We start from the raw sequence: 16,446 nt of genomic DNA on the forward strand, positions 1-16,446 counted from the left end.
ACTCTATGTTTAGGCTTTGTATTTTACAGTTGTGTGTGTGTGTGTGTGTGTGTGTGTGTTGCAAATTTTATATTTACCTGCCAGATACAGTTTTCCATCTCATATTGTTTTGCATGCATAGTTTTGTGAGTCCTTGGATAAAAAGGACTGAGACTACCTCTTTGAAACCTGCTCAGAGCCAATTGTTGTACCGTCACAGTGGAGGAATTGAATACATTGAGCTGAATTTAAGGGGCTTTAATCAAGGTTCATTACAGTTTTTATATTAGCAAAATAATTTATATTCAAAATAACATTTTTAACATGGGAAATAGATGGGGAAACAGTGGAAACAGTGTCAGACTTTATTTTCGGGGGCTCCAAAATCACTGCAGATGGTGACTGTAGCCATGAAGTTAAGAAACGCTTACTCCTTGGAAGGAAAGTTGTGACCAACCTAGATAACATATTGAAAAGCAGAGACATTACTTTGCCAACATAAGTCCGTCTAGTCAAGGCTATGGTTTTTCCAGTGGTCATGTATGGATGTGAGAGTTGGACTGTGAAGAAAGCTGAGGGCCGAAGAATTGATGCTTTTGAATTGTCGTGCTGGAGAAGAGTCTTGCGAGTCCCTTACACTGCAAGGAGATCCAACCAGTCCAGTCTAAAGGAGACCAGTCCTGGGCGTTCATTGGAAGGACTGATGCTGAGGCTGAAACTCCAATACTTTGGCCACCTCATGTGAAGAGTTGACTCATTGGAAAAGACCCTGATGCTGGGGGAGATTGGGAGCAGGAGGAGAAGGGGACGACCGAGGATGAGATGGCTGGACGGCATCAGCAATTCAATGGACATGAGTTTGGGTGAACTCCGGGAGTTGGTGATGGACAGGGAGGCCTGGCGTGCTGCAGTTCATGGGGTTGGAAAGAGTCGGACACGACTGAGCGACTGAACTGAACTGAACACGCTCAATGACATTCTAAATCGGGTTTGCTCCTTCAGTTCTTTCCAGTGTCTATAGGTAAAAATTTCTGATCCCATGTTCATCATTCATATTAACTCTGGAGACAATTTGGAAAAATAATACAAAGCCTCAAAGTATTCATGCAGCAGTAGCGTTTATCACTTGCCTCAAGTTGCACTCATGCAACTATGTAGTGGGTAGAGCCCCTATGTTTCATAAAGTCCATTACAATATGATGAGATCCAGCTTCTGTGGTTCAGTTTCAGAGAGGTGATTTTATTATCCCCAAAACACCTAAATGGCTTAAGTTAATATAGTCTATATTGTTTTGCCTCAGTGTTCCCTGTGTTCTTTTTTTTGAGTGTGGTGGGAGCAATCCTTTATCCTTTTGCCAAACACAGATGATGTGTTCCTTGCAACTGTGAATACAAAACTTGGAGATCGGTTTCTTTCCCTGATTTCCCCAAGGCCTCTTGCACTCACCTTAGAGTTCAATGTCAGAGAAATGACAAACTGTGTGAACTGGTGACAGGTGGGACTCTTCTGCTCTATAGAGAAAGACTCTTCTAGGCTTTGCTTCAGATTTTCCCAGTGTGTAGATATGATCCCCTGGATTGGAAAGGCTACACAGGTCTTGTCTGCTAGAATTTGTCGTAAAGGGCTGCAAACAGGTTTTTTTTTTTTTTCTTAAAAAATCTAAGAATTACAGGTTATCTTAAAAAGGGATAATACCTGGTACACATATAGAAGAGTACCAATATCAAGAGAAATAGGTAAGAATAAGGCAAAGGTTCTCCAGTGTGTGTGTGTGTGTGTGTGTGTGTGTGTGTGTGTGTGTTAGTCTCTTGGTAGTGTCAACTCTTTGAGAACACATAGACTGCAGCCCACCAGGCTCCTCTATCCATGGAATTCTCCACACAAGAATACTGGAGTGGGTTACCATCCCCTCCTTCAGGGGATCTGTCTCACCCAGAGATCTAACCCTGGTCTCCTGCATTGCAGGCAGACTCTTTACCATCTGAGCTACCAAGGAAGCCCAGTCCAATAGCATTAATTGGACATAAAGTCACTAAGAAGTAATTTAAAGGAAAATCAAAAATTTTTTAAATACATTAATTTTTTTCTTCTCAAAATGTGAAGAAAAGTTCTGTATCATCAACTTAAATGTGTGAATTTTCATTGTATATGTGTGGGGATATCAAACCCATTAAATGAAAACTTAAGGAAAAAGAAAACACAAAAACATTTTTTTCCTGAAAGGTGCATCACCATAGGCTGCTTATGTAGTCAGTTACATCCCACCATATCAGATTCCATTGCTATTGTAGACAGTGAGCTCAGCCATCATTGTGAATTTATTTTTTCCAATCTCTCCATATTGGAATGACCCCTGGCTTAGCTGAATTGTTAAAAAAAAAAAAAAAAACAGCATATAAAACAACCCCTGAAGTCTTTTCAAAACTGGTACACAGCTTTCTTCATTATTATAGCTGGCCCTATAGCTATATGAAATTTTATTAAATTGACCTTAATGGCTTAGCACAAAAAAATAAATGTTTAAGTTGCAATTTTCAACCTTATCTAAGACCGCTCCTATTAAAGATTTGATATTGTAGATGTTTGAAGCAAGTCTTAGAGCAAGTGACTAACCTACATTTTATCTGTATCTTTGAATCTTTATTTTGGAATCACCTTTATGTTTGTTATACTACTTCTTATTATCATAGTAAAAATTTATTAACACAAAATAACTGGATTTTGTTTGATATGCCAGAATTTTTATTTCTGTTTGATTGCAACCTTCTTAACTAAAAGCTTGCCTTTTGATGACCTATGTGTGTGAAGCACTGTTATAGGCACAGCATAAAAATGTGCCCATAAAGCAAACGAGCCTATTGTCAAGGGTTTTACAGGCTAAAAAAACATATAGTGATACTTTCTTCACTTGTTTCTTGTCTTTTAATGAAAGACTTTCATACCTCTGGGGTCCTCGAGCGTACAGAGGTAGGGAAATCACCATTTTTGTAACACACCCCAGCTGAGTTGGCATTTTTCAGACCCCTTCCCCAAAACATGGATTTATAGAGCCATAGATCTGCTTATGTTAACTTCTGACTAAAGCACATTCCTTTCAGCTTCTCTCTCAGATGTGGAAGTAAATTCCTAAAACCATGGTTTATTTTTTGTTCACTGATCTGTTTCATGATGACATTGCTAAACTCTCTTTTTCCTATCCCTACTCCTTTTTTATTCCTCTTGTCCCTAACAGAAGTGGCCTGTTTTCTGAGCCTGTGCTTAAAGAGACATTCTCAAAAGCTGTTTTAAATTCATTCTGGTATGTCCTTGTAAACTGGAATTATAGTCAAATCAATATTTTTTCTGTTAAAAAGGGTGGATGATTGTGTTATGATGCCTCAACCCAGATGCAAATAACCTTCATAGAGACATAGCTTATATCTGAATGGTGCTTTTGAGGATGAGGGGAGGCCATTGAAAGTCCTAAGGTGAGCTTTCAAGAAGGATGCTGATTTTGTATAATAAATATATTGAATTTAAGTGAAAATGGCAAGGTACCTGGCAAAACCTGAGCAAAGGCACAGAATTATAACAGGGTATATGTGTTTAAGAATAGCAAGTAATCGAGTTCTCTTGAGGAGAGGATTTTGTAGGTGTTAACGAGGTGCCTTAACTAACAAGATGTCATTAATATCTAGGAGTAAAAGAGTGCATTTCACTAGAAAGCCAGTGGTTAGAATGTTAAACTTAAGATCCAAGGTGACAAACCTGGCAGCATCAAAAGACTAGAAACCAGGGAATCATTTTTGATTATCCAGACGTAAGGGATAAGAGCCTGGATTAGAGTAGAGGGAAAGAAATATATCATAGAGAATGTGATAAATGAAGTAGAAAGAAGGATATAGTCTTTCAAAAATTTTATAAGTTTTGAAAATGTATCACACCAGTTCTCAAAACCTGGCATGTGTAAGTATCGTCTGGGGGTTTGTTAAAATGGCTCATTGGTGTGGTACTGTTTCTCAAGTCCTGGGGTGGGACTTTGGAGTTGATATTTTAAGAGAATAACTCAGTTGTTTCTGGCACAGGTGGTTCATAGATCACAATTTGAGAAGCGCTAGCTTTGAGGCCGGAAAGAAAAGTACGGTCCTAGGGACTCTCAAACAAGGCTACTGTACAAGTCTACAAGTTTACTGATTGTAAACTTTATTGACTAGACATTTGTTAATTTAATATTGTAAATTCAGGGGTGTGTGTGCGCATGCTCAGCTGTGTCCAGCTCTTTGTGACCCCACAGACTGTAGCCCGCCAGGCTCCTCTGTCCATGGGATTTTTCAGGCAAGGATACTGGAGTGGGTTGCCACTTCCTACTCAGGGGATCTTCTTGTCCCAGGGATTGAACCTGTGTCTCCTGCATTGGCAGGCGGATTCTTTACCCCTGAGTCACCTGGGAAGCCCAAATACAGGGGACTCACCAATAAATTTTGAAAAGGAAGATAGTGAGGTAAACTCCACTGTTAAGATACATGAAAACGTGCTAACAGTGGTGGAAGTGTCTGGCAAACGTGGCAATACTGTCCTGCAGCTCCAGGGTGACTGCAGGCTGACCTTGTAGAGTCGGGGTCCGCTATTCAGAAGTTGCTTCCCAAACCATATGACTAGATGAAAGCTGATGAAAAGGGAGAAAAGTGCTGGAAACAAAAGAGTAGTGATCTCCCTAAAAGTGGAGAAAGGAGGAAAAGGTCAAGGGGCAAAATACTCTAAACTGGAACTTTCCAACAACATCAGGACCCTCCTGTCCTGAGCATCAAAGTTCAGGGAGATTCATTATGCAGGCTAAACTCTTTTGTTTGTTTCTTATTTGAAAACTCTGGGCTTTTTGATAAGCATAATATTTCACATCATTACAACAATTATCATATTAAAATGGTACATTAAATAAGAAGAAAAGTAACTGATTGGCCATACGGGTATCTTTTCCAAGTGGTCATAATTACCGTATTCTCTCCTTGTTTTCACTACTGAAATGACATAAGCTATTAGGCACATAACACAGATACTGTACAATGTCAGCCACTCAGCTGTAAAATTTCATGCTGGAAAAAGAAATCATTTTGTGAACCATTAAAATACAATAAAGCATTTGAAGACCGAAAACTTTTGCTCAGTCAAACATAAAAGTTAATAAAATTATTTAAATACATGCAGTTAAAAAACGGTTTTAAAATCCCTTGCATGCTGTGTCTAAGCAACTGGAGTATGTTTGAGGGAAAAAAAAATCCACAAGCGGAAAATAAGAGGTTAAGAAAGATTGTCGATGAAACCTGAGCTCAACTTAGCAAGTGGCACCAGATTAGTCTTTGCGTTTAGAAAAATGTGACATTACTTCCAACCTAGTGAGCCTATTATGTCTGCATCTCCTCAGATTTTTACATGGCCTTGAGCAATTTGGGCTTGAGCCAGATATAACATTTTTATTTCAGCAAATCACTTCCCTTTGTTGTACATTTTAAGGATGTACTGAAAGGTACTTTCAAGTCTGAAAATATCAACTTGATCATACAGCACTGATACCTCACTTACAGGGGCCTTTATATAAACCACAGTGTTTTCTTTAACAATTAAACTATCTCAGGAATAGTAAAAATATGAGCTACTCGATTACCACATTAAAAAAAAAAACAACTTTTTTAAAAACAGTGCAGTCACCCTAACCCATGACTGAGCATACACGTGTGTGTGCACGCGCGCACACATACACACGCATGCACACACACACACAGACACAGACACACACACAGAAAGCCAGGAGAGAAATAACAAGAACAAGTGAACATTTTGGTTGCGATCTTAGGGATAAGAAGAAACATGCACTCCTTTCCCTCTATATTTCTCATTTGGTTTGCCCACAGCTGATATGAAAGAAAATAAAACTCTGAAAATGCATTTTAAGACCTTTTCTTTAAAGCAGCAAAAATATTTGCAATACACAAACATGTCTTGCAAAATCAATCACTGAAAATGCAACGTGTATGACACCACCTGTATATATCAATACTAAAAGCAAAAGTAGGCTTTAGGTTAAAGAAGGTGACATTACCATATTCAGTTTATTGCTGGGTATTGGAACAAACTCTTAAAGGCAATAGTTAAAAATATGTAAGTTTTGCCCAGTTAAGAGGGAAAAGCTTGAGGCCTTTCTTAGGATTTTCAAACAAGGTAATAGACAAATGTATATATGTGTTAAGTCACTCCAGTTGTGTCCAACTCTTTGTGACCCTATGGACTATCGCTTTCCAGGCTCCTCTGTCCATGGGATTTTCCAGGCATGGATACTGGAGTGGATTCCCATGAGTACCATTCAATTCACAATCTTGAAAAAGAAGATTGTTTCCCATTGAGAAATCTGTATCATTTTTATAACACAGAACATAACATTTTGGGGTTAATCTCTGTAGATGTGAACACTACAGATCCCAGTATATTTATTTTACATAGAAAAGATGTAAGTAGTCTAATCTCAAATTCCAAAGAACTGGAAGCTTATAAGGAAAGCCTTAAGTTTGAGAATATCAGAAGAAAATATAGCAGATATGTTATTAGTAATTCAGGTTTTAGTTATTAAGTATTAATGCGTTATTTTTGAATTACACTAGTAATAGAATGTGTCTTGGGGTGTTTTTTCTTGCTTATTGTATTCAGTTCAGTTCACTTCAGTTGCTCAGTCGTGTCTGACTCTTTGAGACCCCATGGACTACAGCAGGCCAGGCCTCCCTGTCCATCACCAGCTCTGGAAGCTTACTCAAACTCATGTCCGTTGAATTGGTGATGCCATTCAACCACCTCATCCTCTGTTGTCCCCTTCTCCTCCCACCTTCAATCTTTCCCAGCATCGAGGTCTTTTCCAATGAGTCATTTCTTCACGTCAGGTAGCCAAAGTATTGGAGTTTCAGCTTCAGCATCAGTCCTTCCAATGAATATTCAGGACTGATTTCCTTTAGGATGGACTGGTTGTGTCTCCTTCCTGTCCATGGAATGCTCAAGAGTTTTCTCCAACACCACAGTTCAAAAGCATCAATTCTTTGGCACTCAGCTTTCTTTATAGTCTCACATCCATACATGACTACTGCAAAAACCATAGTTTTGACCAGACAGTCCTTTGTTGGCAAAGTAATGTCTCTGCTTTTTAATATGCTGTCCAGGTTGGTCATAATTTTTCTTCCAAGGAGCAAGCGTCTTTTAATTTCATGGCTACAGTCACCATCTGCAGTGATTTTGGAGCCCAAAAAAATAGAGCCTTCATAATGCCATATATAAAATGCCCTTGGAAATCAATTTTAAAAAGGTAGTTGAAGAAGAAAGACTTACACTATTTTCATGACAAAAACAGTGACAAATTTATTGACGGTTTTTGCAGCTGTAGTAACTCTGTTCATGAGGAAGTCAGAACATTTTTCCAGCAGACTGACCAGCCTAAAGCAAAGCATATCTGATATTTGTCCAGTGAGACTGAGATGTTCTACACGATCTTTTTTATATATATATAACATTTTTATACATATATTTTAATATATATATAACATTTATATATTTATAACATATATATGATATATATTAATATATATATAAGTATATAATATATATATACTTATATATGCTGCTGCTGCTGCTAAGTCACTTCAGTCATGTCTGACTCTGTGCGACCCCATAGATGACAGCCCACCAGGCTCCGCCGTTCCTGGGATTCTCCAGGCAAGAACACTGAAGTAGGTTGCCATTTCCTTCTCCAATGCATGAAAATGAAAAGTGAAAGTGAGGTCGATGAGTCGTGTCTAACTCTTCACGACCCCATGGACTGTAGCCTACTAGGCTTTTCCATCCATGGGATTTTCCAGGCAAGAGTACTGGAGTGGGGTGCCATCGCCTTCTCTGATACTTATATATAGAATGTGAAAAATTGGCTTCCCCTATGGTTCAAGAGGTAAAGAATTCCCCTGCAATGCAGGAGACATGGGTTGGATCCCTTGGTTGGGAAGACTACCTGGAGGAGGAGGAAATGGAAACTGGCTCCAGTATTCTTGCCTGGAAAATCTCATTGACAGGGGGGCCTGGCAGGCTATAGTCCAGAGGGTCGCAAAGAGTTGGACATAACTGAGCAGCTGAGCACAGCAGTGTGAAAATATGTCCCAGATCATTAATGGTATTCTTGTGTCAAAAAACATGTCTATGAGAATTGTGTTGACTATTCAGTTCAGGTTGTATTAAAAATATAAAGGCAGTTTAAGAAACTTGGATAATGATCATTTAAAACAAATACTATCAAAAAGTGTGCTGTACATTATTGCTTTCATCATAGAGTGGTCAAAGATCTTATAGATATCACAGCCTCCTTCCCTGAGTCATGGAAGTTTCCAAGGATAGACACTAGTGAGAAAAAGCTCTTGTATTTAGAACCAACTTTCACTCTGGGGTCAAGACTACAACTCTTATGAGGGGAAGGGATAGTTAGGGAGTTTGGGATGGGCATGTGCACACTGCTATATTTTAAATGGATAAGCAGCAAAGTCCTACAGTATATCACAGGGAACTCTGTTCAATGTTATGTGGCAGCCTGGAGGGAGGGGATTTTGCGGGAGAATGCATACATGTTTATGTATGGCTGAGTCTCTTTGTTGTTGACCTGAAACTATCACATTGTTAATCACCTATACTCCAATATAAAATAAAAAGTTTTAAAAAAGAATACAGCTCACATCTATCCTTTCATTTCAATAGATGGCCTCACTCCTCTAGTACTCTCCTTTTAATCCAATTTTTTTAAATAAAATTTATCACATGGTGTATATATATATATATATATGTATATATATATATATATATATGCTGTGCTGTGCTTAGTCGCTCAGTCTTGTCCGACTATTTTGGGACCCCATGGACTGTAAACCACCAGGCTCCTCTGTCCATGGGATTTCAAGGGGGTGGATGCTGGAGTGGATTGTCATTTCCCCTTCCAGGGCATCTTTCCAACCCAGGGATCGAACCCACATTTCTGGCATTGGCAGGCGGATCTTTACCACTGAGTCACCTGGGAAGCCTATTTATATTACACACACACGCACACATTCTTACACAGCATTAGTTTAGGCAAAGAGAATACTAAGATGAATAAGACATAGTCCTAGAACTCAAGGAAGGGCCAGTCTAGTAGAAGAGACAGGATATAGTATATTCACATTAGTTATAATGCGGCACTTAAAAGTACAAAGAATGGAACAGCTGATTCTCAATGCAGAGTGAGAATGTCTGCCCAGTAGCAGATAGTGGAGCTGAGTCTTCACCTGTGGAAAAATTTTGCAAGTAGCAACAAAGAGCTACTTTTAAAGATCATTCCAAGCATACAGGGGCTTCCCAGGTGGCTCAGAGGTAAAGCATCTGCCTGCCAATTGCAGGAGATGCAGGCTCGATCCCTGGGTCGGGAAGCTCCTCTGGAGGGGGAAATGGCGACCATTCCAGTATTTTTGCTCAGAAAATCCCATGGACAGAGGAGCCTGAGCAAAGAGTCAGACACGAATGAACAGGAGCACACATGTACACCAGGCACAGGGAACAGCAAAGTGTGTGCTCTGAATTAAGCTGTTTCTGAGGGTAACTATAGGAAATACTTAGTTTCTGTAAAGGGCAGCTAGTGAGAAGCCTCATAACCCCTTGTGTTTCTGTTTCAAATAAATTTAAAATGTTACTTCCACAAGTCCTGATCAGTTCAATGACAAATGAGTGGTATTACCTGTTGCTTGTGACCTATGCTGTCACTGATACTCATTAATGCTTCTGGAGTCATGTGTACTTTATTCAAAAATAGTATGGGGTGCTACTGTGTAACAGAAATTTGGCAGGCTAGGGTTGTAGAAATGTTGCCTGTCTTGTTGGAAGCCTACAGTGCAATAAGAAACAAGTCTTTTCTTTTACTCTTTTTTCTTTCTTTCTTTTTAAAATCAGGGCTGTTTAAAGAGAGGGCTTCCCAGGTGGCTCAGTGGTAAGTAATCCACCTTCAAGGCAGGAGACACAGGAGACATGGGTACAGTCCCCAGGTCAGGAAGATCCCCTGGAGGAGGAAATAGCAACCCAGCCCAGTATTCTTGCCTGGAGAATACATGGACAGAGGGGCCTGGCGGGTTACCATCCATGGGGTCACAGAGTCAGACATGACTGAGCGCCTGAGCATATTTAAAAGGATGTTCACTTGCAGAAGATTCAAATACTTCCTAGCAAGATGCCATTTTTTTTTTCCTAAGGTCTGTTAGTTGAAATAGCATTGAAGTCAGCATCGCTATTGATGTTTTGAGGTGAAAGGCGTATAGAGTTATTGTTCACTTATTTTCAAAGAGAGTTGGCCAGAAACACTGTTTAATACCAGCACTTATATTTAAAAATACTACTAAATAGTGTTAAATGGGAGCCTGACAAAAATAGTCTCATCACCCACTACCTTATTTTTTGTTCCCCAGCACATTAATTAAAATGTTAAGACATCTTGAAATAGGTGACTCTTCTGTTTGTTTTGTTAGAAGAAAATATGAAACCACTGTTGAAACACCGACAGTCTGTTGACAGCCTTAGCTTCCAGAATGTCTGAGAGACTGTTCCTGCACTATCACAGTTAAAAAAAAGTTCAGAGGGATTGTAAACTTGTTTATATTGTGATACTGAAAACAACACAGGATCAAATTGGCCTTCTAACCGTATCCAGTTAACATCACTGTCGCTTTCCAGGAGTAGTTGGAAATGAATTTTCCATCCAAAGTTCTATTCTCTAAGGATTCTACTGAGGAAATGAGACAAAACTGTGGTTTTATTTTATTGTCTTCAAAATGTTTTTTCTAAAGAGTCACCTATGAAGTTTAGTGTCATACAAATGTCAGGTAGCAAACACAACCATGAAAAAGAGATCTCTTCTTTTAAACCATTTATGAAGAATTAACAAGGAGAGAAATTAACAATGAGAATTACAAATGAAAACTTAACAGTGGAGGGACTTCCCTGGTGGTCCAGTGGTTAAGACTCCATGTACTTCCAATGCAGGGGCCACAGGTTCGATCCCTGGTTGGGGAACTAAGAGTCCCACATGCCAAGCGGTATGGCCCAAAAGTAAAACTTAAAAAAATAAATAAATAAAATGACATCTATTTAAATGGGAAAGAAATGAGTGATGGAGAAGTTCTGTCCTCTTTCTAGTGGTGGGGACCAGAAGAGAGAAAGCCCCTTCCATTATGCCTTTATTCAGGAAACACTCTGCCTTCTCAGCTTGGCCATATGTTCCATCCTGAGTTTTCTCTGACTTCTGACTCTAAGGGTAACACGTCAGTGGTTTTCTTGCCTTCTCTGAAGCTACTTAGTCAGATCCACAGGGCGTGTCAAAGCTCTGCTTCCCACTTGCCAAGGGCAACTAGGCTGCATAATGATGAGGAAGCCTTGCAGGGGGAAGCTTGGTCTTCCTATTAATTCTTAAGGGCAGGAGGTGTGTAAATTCTGCTGGTGTAGCAGAGTACATCCTGAAGACTTCATTACCCAGAGCAAACTAAAATCAGGAAAATGGGTGTATGGAAAGTAGAGGGGAGCTTCTCAGGACCCTCAGGCTTTTGGAGAAATTGAATGATATATGGCCTTTGATCAGGGAAAATCATATTGTCTGGCATCGGGACACCTGTGTTGCTTCTTACCAGCCACGTGACCTTGATGATCCCCTTGACTCTTCAGCTTCTGAACTGTCTCATGTTCACACCTCTTGTCTGTAAAATGAGGAACTCTATTGACTTGGCAAGGTTATTGCTAAAATAATGTCTGAGAAGTTGGTTTGAAATGATAGCCTATTAAAATTGGAAGCATTCTACTCTATTTTTGCTAGATCATGTCCTGAGCATCTTGAAGAGCCACAGATTCATTTCTGATGTGGACCGCATCCTTCTCCATGATGGGGTATATATCTCTAGAAGTTTCTATTTGTTTTGATTAAATTGTTCAGCCAATCTCAACTGAGACCCTAAATCATCCATTTAATATAATAAATTAATTCTAGAATGGTACTACTTGTGGACCATCCCTGGGAGAATTGCAAAAATAGTCACTCAAATCCTGTTTTTTATTCTCTGACTTTGATGCAACCTTTAATGAAAAAGGCTGTGAGATACCAAACTATTCCATCTCTCTGAATGGAAAATTTAAAGGAAACCAAGAGAGCCAATGAAAGATTTAAATATTTTATCCCCTTGCTTTAGAATTTCAGAAGGTTGCTATTGACTTTTTTGTATTGTGTGAATTCCTTGCTAAGAATATAAATGAACTTTTATATTGCACCCCTTGTGTGTTTTGTATTGTGTTGAGGGTAGGAGCAGGAAGAGTATTGCCAATGTTAACTAGATGTATCTTATAATATAATTATCATGGAACCAAGAACTTTTACTAATCCCTATTAACTACTTTTATGATAGTGATGAAGATGATGGAGGACTAGAACTCTAAAATACTAGTAATTATTAAATAAAAAGAAATCTAAGCTGTAGGGGTATTTTGCATTTTCAGATTACTTTCTTAATAAAGTAAGCAAATAAACTGATTCACATCTTTATGATAGGACTCCACAATGTTATTTTTATTTTGCTAAGAAATGTTCAACATCCATTCTCAGTTTATTAAGCCATTTTGGCTCTGAATGCTGGCCAATATGAAAACAAATATCTATATATTTCTATTAATGTTTTTGTGTTTATTAAATATTGTCCCTATATCCTGCATGTGTGTGTGTATGTGTGTATGGATTTCACATAAGGATAATAATTTCCATACTTTAAAAGAAAAATCTTGACAAATCAGGAGGCAAGAGATTATAGCCCACAGCTATGAAAATCACATGGCGGTTAGTCTCATGCCCTTTCAACGTTCGTTCCTGACTTCAAATTTATTATGAATTTTATGAGCGTATAAGGTTCAAAGAGAAGCAGCAATTTAAAAGCTGCCTGGAGAAAAACCAAATAAGATTTTTATGAAATACTTCTCTGAACAATCATGGACTAGAAGATATTTACATAAAGTGATTCTGGAAGTGTGGTGCAGAACCAGCAACATCAGCATCACCTGGGAGCTTGTTAGACAAGCAAGTTCCCTGGTCCCTCCCCGGGTGTACACAATCAGGAACTGGGTATGGTGTCTAGCAATCTGTTTGACGCAACCCTTCAAGTGATCCTGCTACACGCTCAGGTTTGAGAAGCAAGCTTCCAGTACAAGCTCTCACCCTCCGCGCTTAAATGATCCCACATTCTGGGCCTTCCAGTTTAATACACACGCACTGGCACTCTACACACCACATTCTGGGGAGGATTTGAAACACGAGGAAGGGCTGCCAGTCCACATGGAGCACACAACTGTATTTCAGTGATTTGATGGGGAGAGGAGGGAGATGATGGACCTAAGAACTCACATTTCCAGCTGGGGTCATGACTGATCATGATCAACATCAGTGGGGATGGTGAGCACGCCACATCACAGCTGCCTGTAACAGTAAGTTGGAAGTGTCACAGTACTCTGAGACCTAAATAGGGAAGATAAGATGTCATATTTAAAGCACTGAGTACCGCTGTAGATTCAGTAAGTATGAGCATGACAATGTCTATTCAATTCCAAGCTCTTTAAAATACTGTATTTCCAAAATATTCATGGTGTTATCTGTGCTCCTCAAGCACATTTTAAAAAGTATATCGGCCTTTCCTGTCGCTTCTAAGACTAGGTCACACTGCACATGGTAGCCACTATATGCCAAATGCTCCTGGCATACACATGGTACCAGATTCTGTTCAGAAATCTGAACAGAATTTCAGATTCTGTTTTACTTGGACCCGGCACAAAAAGTGGTGTACATGTGAAAACTCTTCCACAAGCCATACCAGAGCAATCCCCACTCATTAGAAAGTAAGGCTATTAAAAGATAAAATCTATCCCTAATAAATTTTAAAGATCTCATTGGCTTTATTGAATGATTCATGAATCAGGCAGCATCCCATCTGGCAAGCAAGAGGGAAGCTACGGAAAGGCAAGGGTTCTGAAAGGCAGGAGAAGGAAGTCAGAAACAAAAAAGGCAATTTCAGGCTTAGGTAAGCAGGCTGTGGGGGAAGGAAGGAGTCTGTGTGGGAGCTTACTTCATCTTCCTTTAGGGGATGGAGAGGACCCATGTGATAGATTACCTCATTGGTGCCAACCAGAAAATTCTCGACTGATAGACTAAGACTGAATTTCTAGGGGCGGTGAAAGCTTCAACAAGGTTAGGTATTAAGCCCTGGTTTAACGGCCTGGCATACGTGCTTTTATTTTGCTCCTGTGGTTTTTTTTATCAAGACTAAATACATTAATGAGGGCTTTCCTGGTGGCTCAGCGTAAAGAATCCACCTTCTGGGCAGGAGACTTGGGTTTGATCCCTGTGTTGGGAAGATCCCTTGGAGAAGGAAATGGCAGCCCATTCCAGTATTCTTGCCTGGGAAATCCCATGGACAGAGGAGCCTGGCGGGCTACAATCCATGGGGTCACAGAAGAATCAGACACAACTTAGCAACTAAACAAACAAAAAACAAATACATTAACAAAAGGACAAGGATGATTGAAAACATGCAGTGTCTTAAAATCAGTAAGTTTGTTTTGTTATCAACATTTGGCCAGGACATTTACAAGATAGAGATATTAAAAGAAAAAAAGAAACAAACATGTATACTGTTACCTAACATACATTTACATTTAAAGCATCTAGTTCTTAGGTAAGTAGGTATCATTCGTGTTAATTGGGTTCAGGAAGGCTCTCCATTGCCAAAGACAAATCAATCATCTGCGGACAAGGCAGTGTATACCAATGACCTGTAGGTTGTGTTGGAATGTTAATGTTTGTGAAAAGATTTTTGAAGAAGATAAGAGCTCAATTTGGAAAGGCATCCAGAGAATTGATTTTAGATCATTCTTAGGGTCAAAAATCAAGGGGCTTTGTTTGGGGGAAACAAAATAGTAATTTCACATCAGCAGTGGAGTAATTGTTGATATTTTCCATTGAACAGAAAAGAGATAAAAAGTATCTATTTATAGGAGTGTATTTTTTTTAATAGCAATTGCTTTATTTTTACCATGCTATTTTAGTACTTTAGTAATTAAAGTGGTGGACATTTTCTTATCATGAAATTATATGTGTGATATGCCTTTGACCTAGAAATCACAAGACCAATAGACTTTACATCTGTTTATTTTCAGTGAAATCTGAGTATTTTGACAGAAAAGACTGTTGATGAAGTTTTTGCATTCTGAACATATTAGGGATATAAAATCAAAGAAAAATAAAGGGCAGTAAGACTGGAAACACTTTTCCGTTGATGGAAGGATTCAGAAGTAATTTCAAAACAAAGAGGGGTTGGGGAGGAAATTTCCTCCTTTGGCTCAATAACATAACCTTTTCTCTCCTTATTTTGATAATATAAATTCATTAGCTTTAACCTCATCCTGGCCCCAGAGTGATATCTATTGTTTTTAAAAGTGTGTGCCATGGAGGAGGAAAACGCATATTTGATTTCATGGTGGCAAGCTTGCATTTCCTCAGGCTTTGCCATTCCAAGAAGGGCATAAGCTTTTTCATCTTAACTCTGATGCACCATCTTAATTTAAAATGTATGAGGTTTGCCCTGATGTGCTAGTGCATCAGTTTCTGGTATCAACAAAATCAAAGCTCCTAACTTTCAGACACAAAGGGATGGATTTTTGAATACCAAGAGAATTTTCACAAGTCAAACTCCCAACAAAACAAAAAAGACAAGATAGCTCTGTCAGAAAAAAAAAAACAAAAACAAAAAAAGGTAGCCTCTCCTAAGAAAAGATGAAGTTTTATTTCTTGTCTTCCTGGCAGTAGCCCAGATGCTGGGCCATAATTATCATTCTAATTGTCATTTAGTATAGCAGTAATTCTCAAGTGTTCCTTGGAAATGAAACTCTTGAGAATCTTGTTAAAAGATAGGTTCTGATTCCCTAAACCTGTGCTGAGGCCTGAGATGCTGAATTTCCAACAGCATCCAGATATGTGATGCTGCTGAGCCAGTGAACATGTTTTGTTACATTGGGTACCAAGGGCATGTAGTATATTATGGGATATAGTCTTTTATACCATCTGCACAGAGGTTAGGCAAACTAAGGCAAGAAGCCAACTGAGGGAAGATTTTTTTTTTCCCCCAGGACAGTCTTTCTATACGTGCAGTGTTGAATCAGAAAGAGTTAGTTGCCCAGTCCTGTCCGACTCTTTATGACCCCATGGACTGTAACCAGGCTCCTCTGTCCATGAAATTCTCCAGGCAAGAATACTGGAGTATGTCGCCATGCCCTTCTCCAGGGAATCTTCCCAACCCAGGGATCAAACCCAGGTCTCCTGCACTCCAGGTAGATTCTTTACCATTTGAGCGCCTGGGAATGCGATGTTTAGA

General features: G+C 39.2%; 1 protein-coding gene and 1 non-coding gene across 2 annotated transcripts in view; both read left to right on the plus strand.

Moving 5' to 3' along the window:
• GPC6 (glypican 6) overlaps positions 1 to 16,446 on the plus strand; it is a 1,226,659-nt gene that overhangs the window by 564,006 nt on the left and 646,207 nt on the right. The window lies entirely within an intron of this gene.
• TRNAG-UCC (transfer RNA glycine (anticodon UCC)) lies at positions 10,991 to 11,065 on the plus strand. The gene has a single exon. It is a non-coding gene; the product is annotated as a tRNA-Gly (tRNA).

The sequence above is a fragment of the Ovis aries genome, chromosome 10, assembly GCF_016772045.2.
Source record: "Ovis aries strain OAR_USU_Benz2616 breed Rambouillet chromosome 10, ARS-UI_Ramb_v3.0, whole genome shotgun sequence".
Lineage (NCBI taxonomy): Eukaryota > Metazoa > Chordata > Mammalia > Artiodactyla > Bovidae > Ovis > Ovis aries.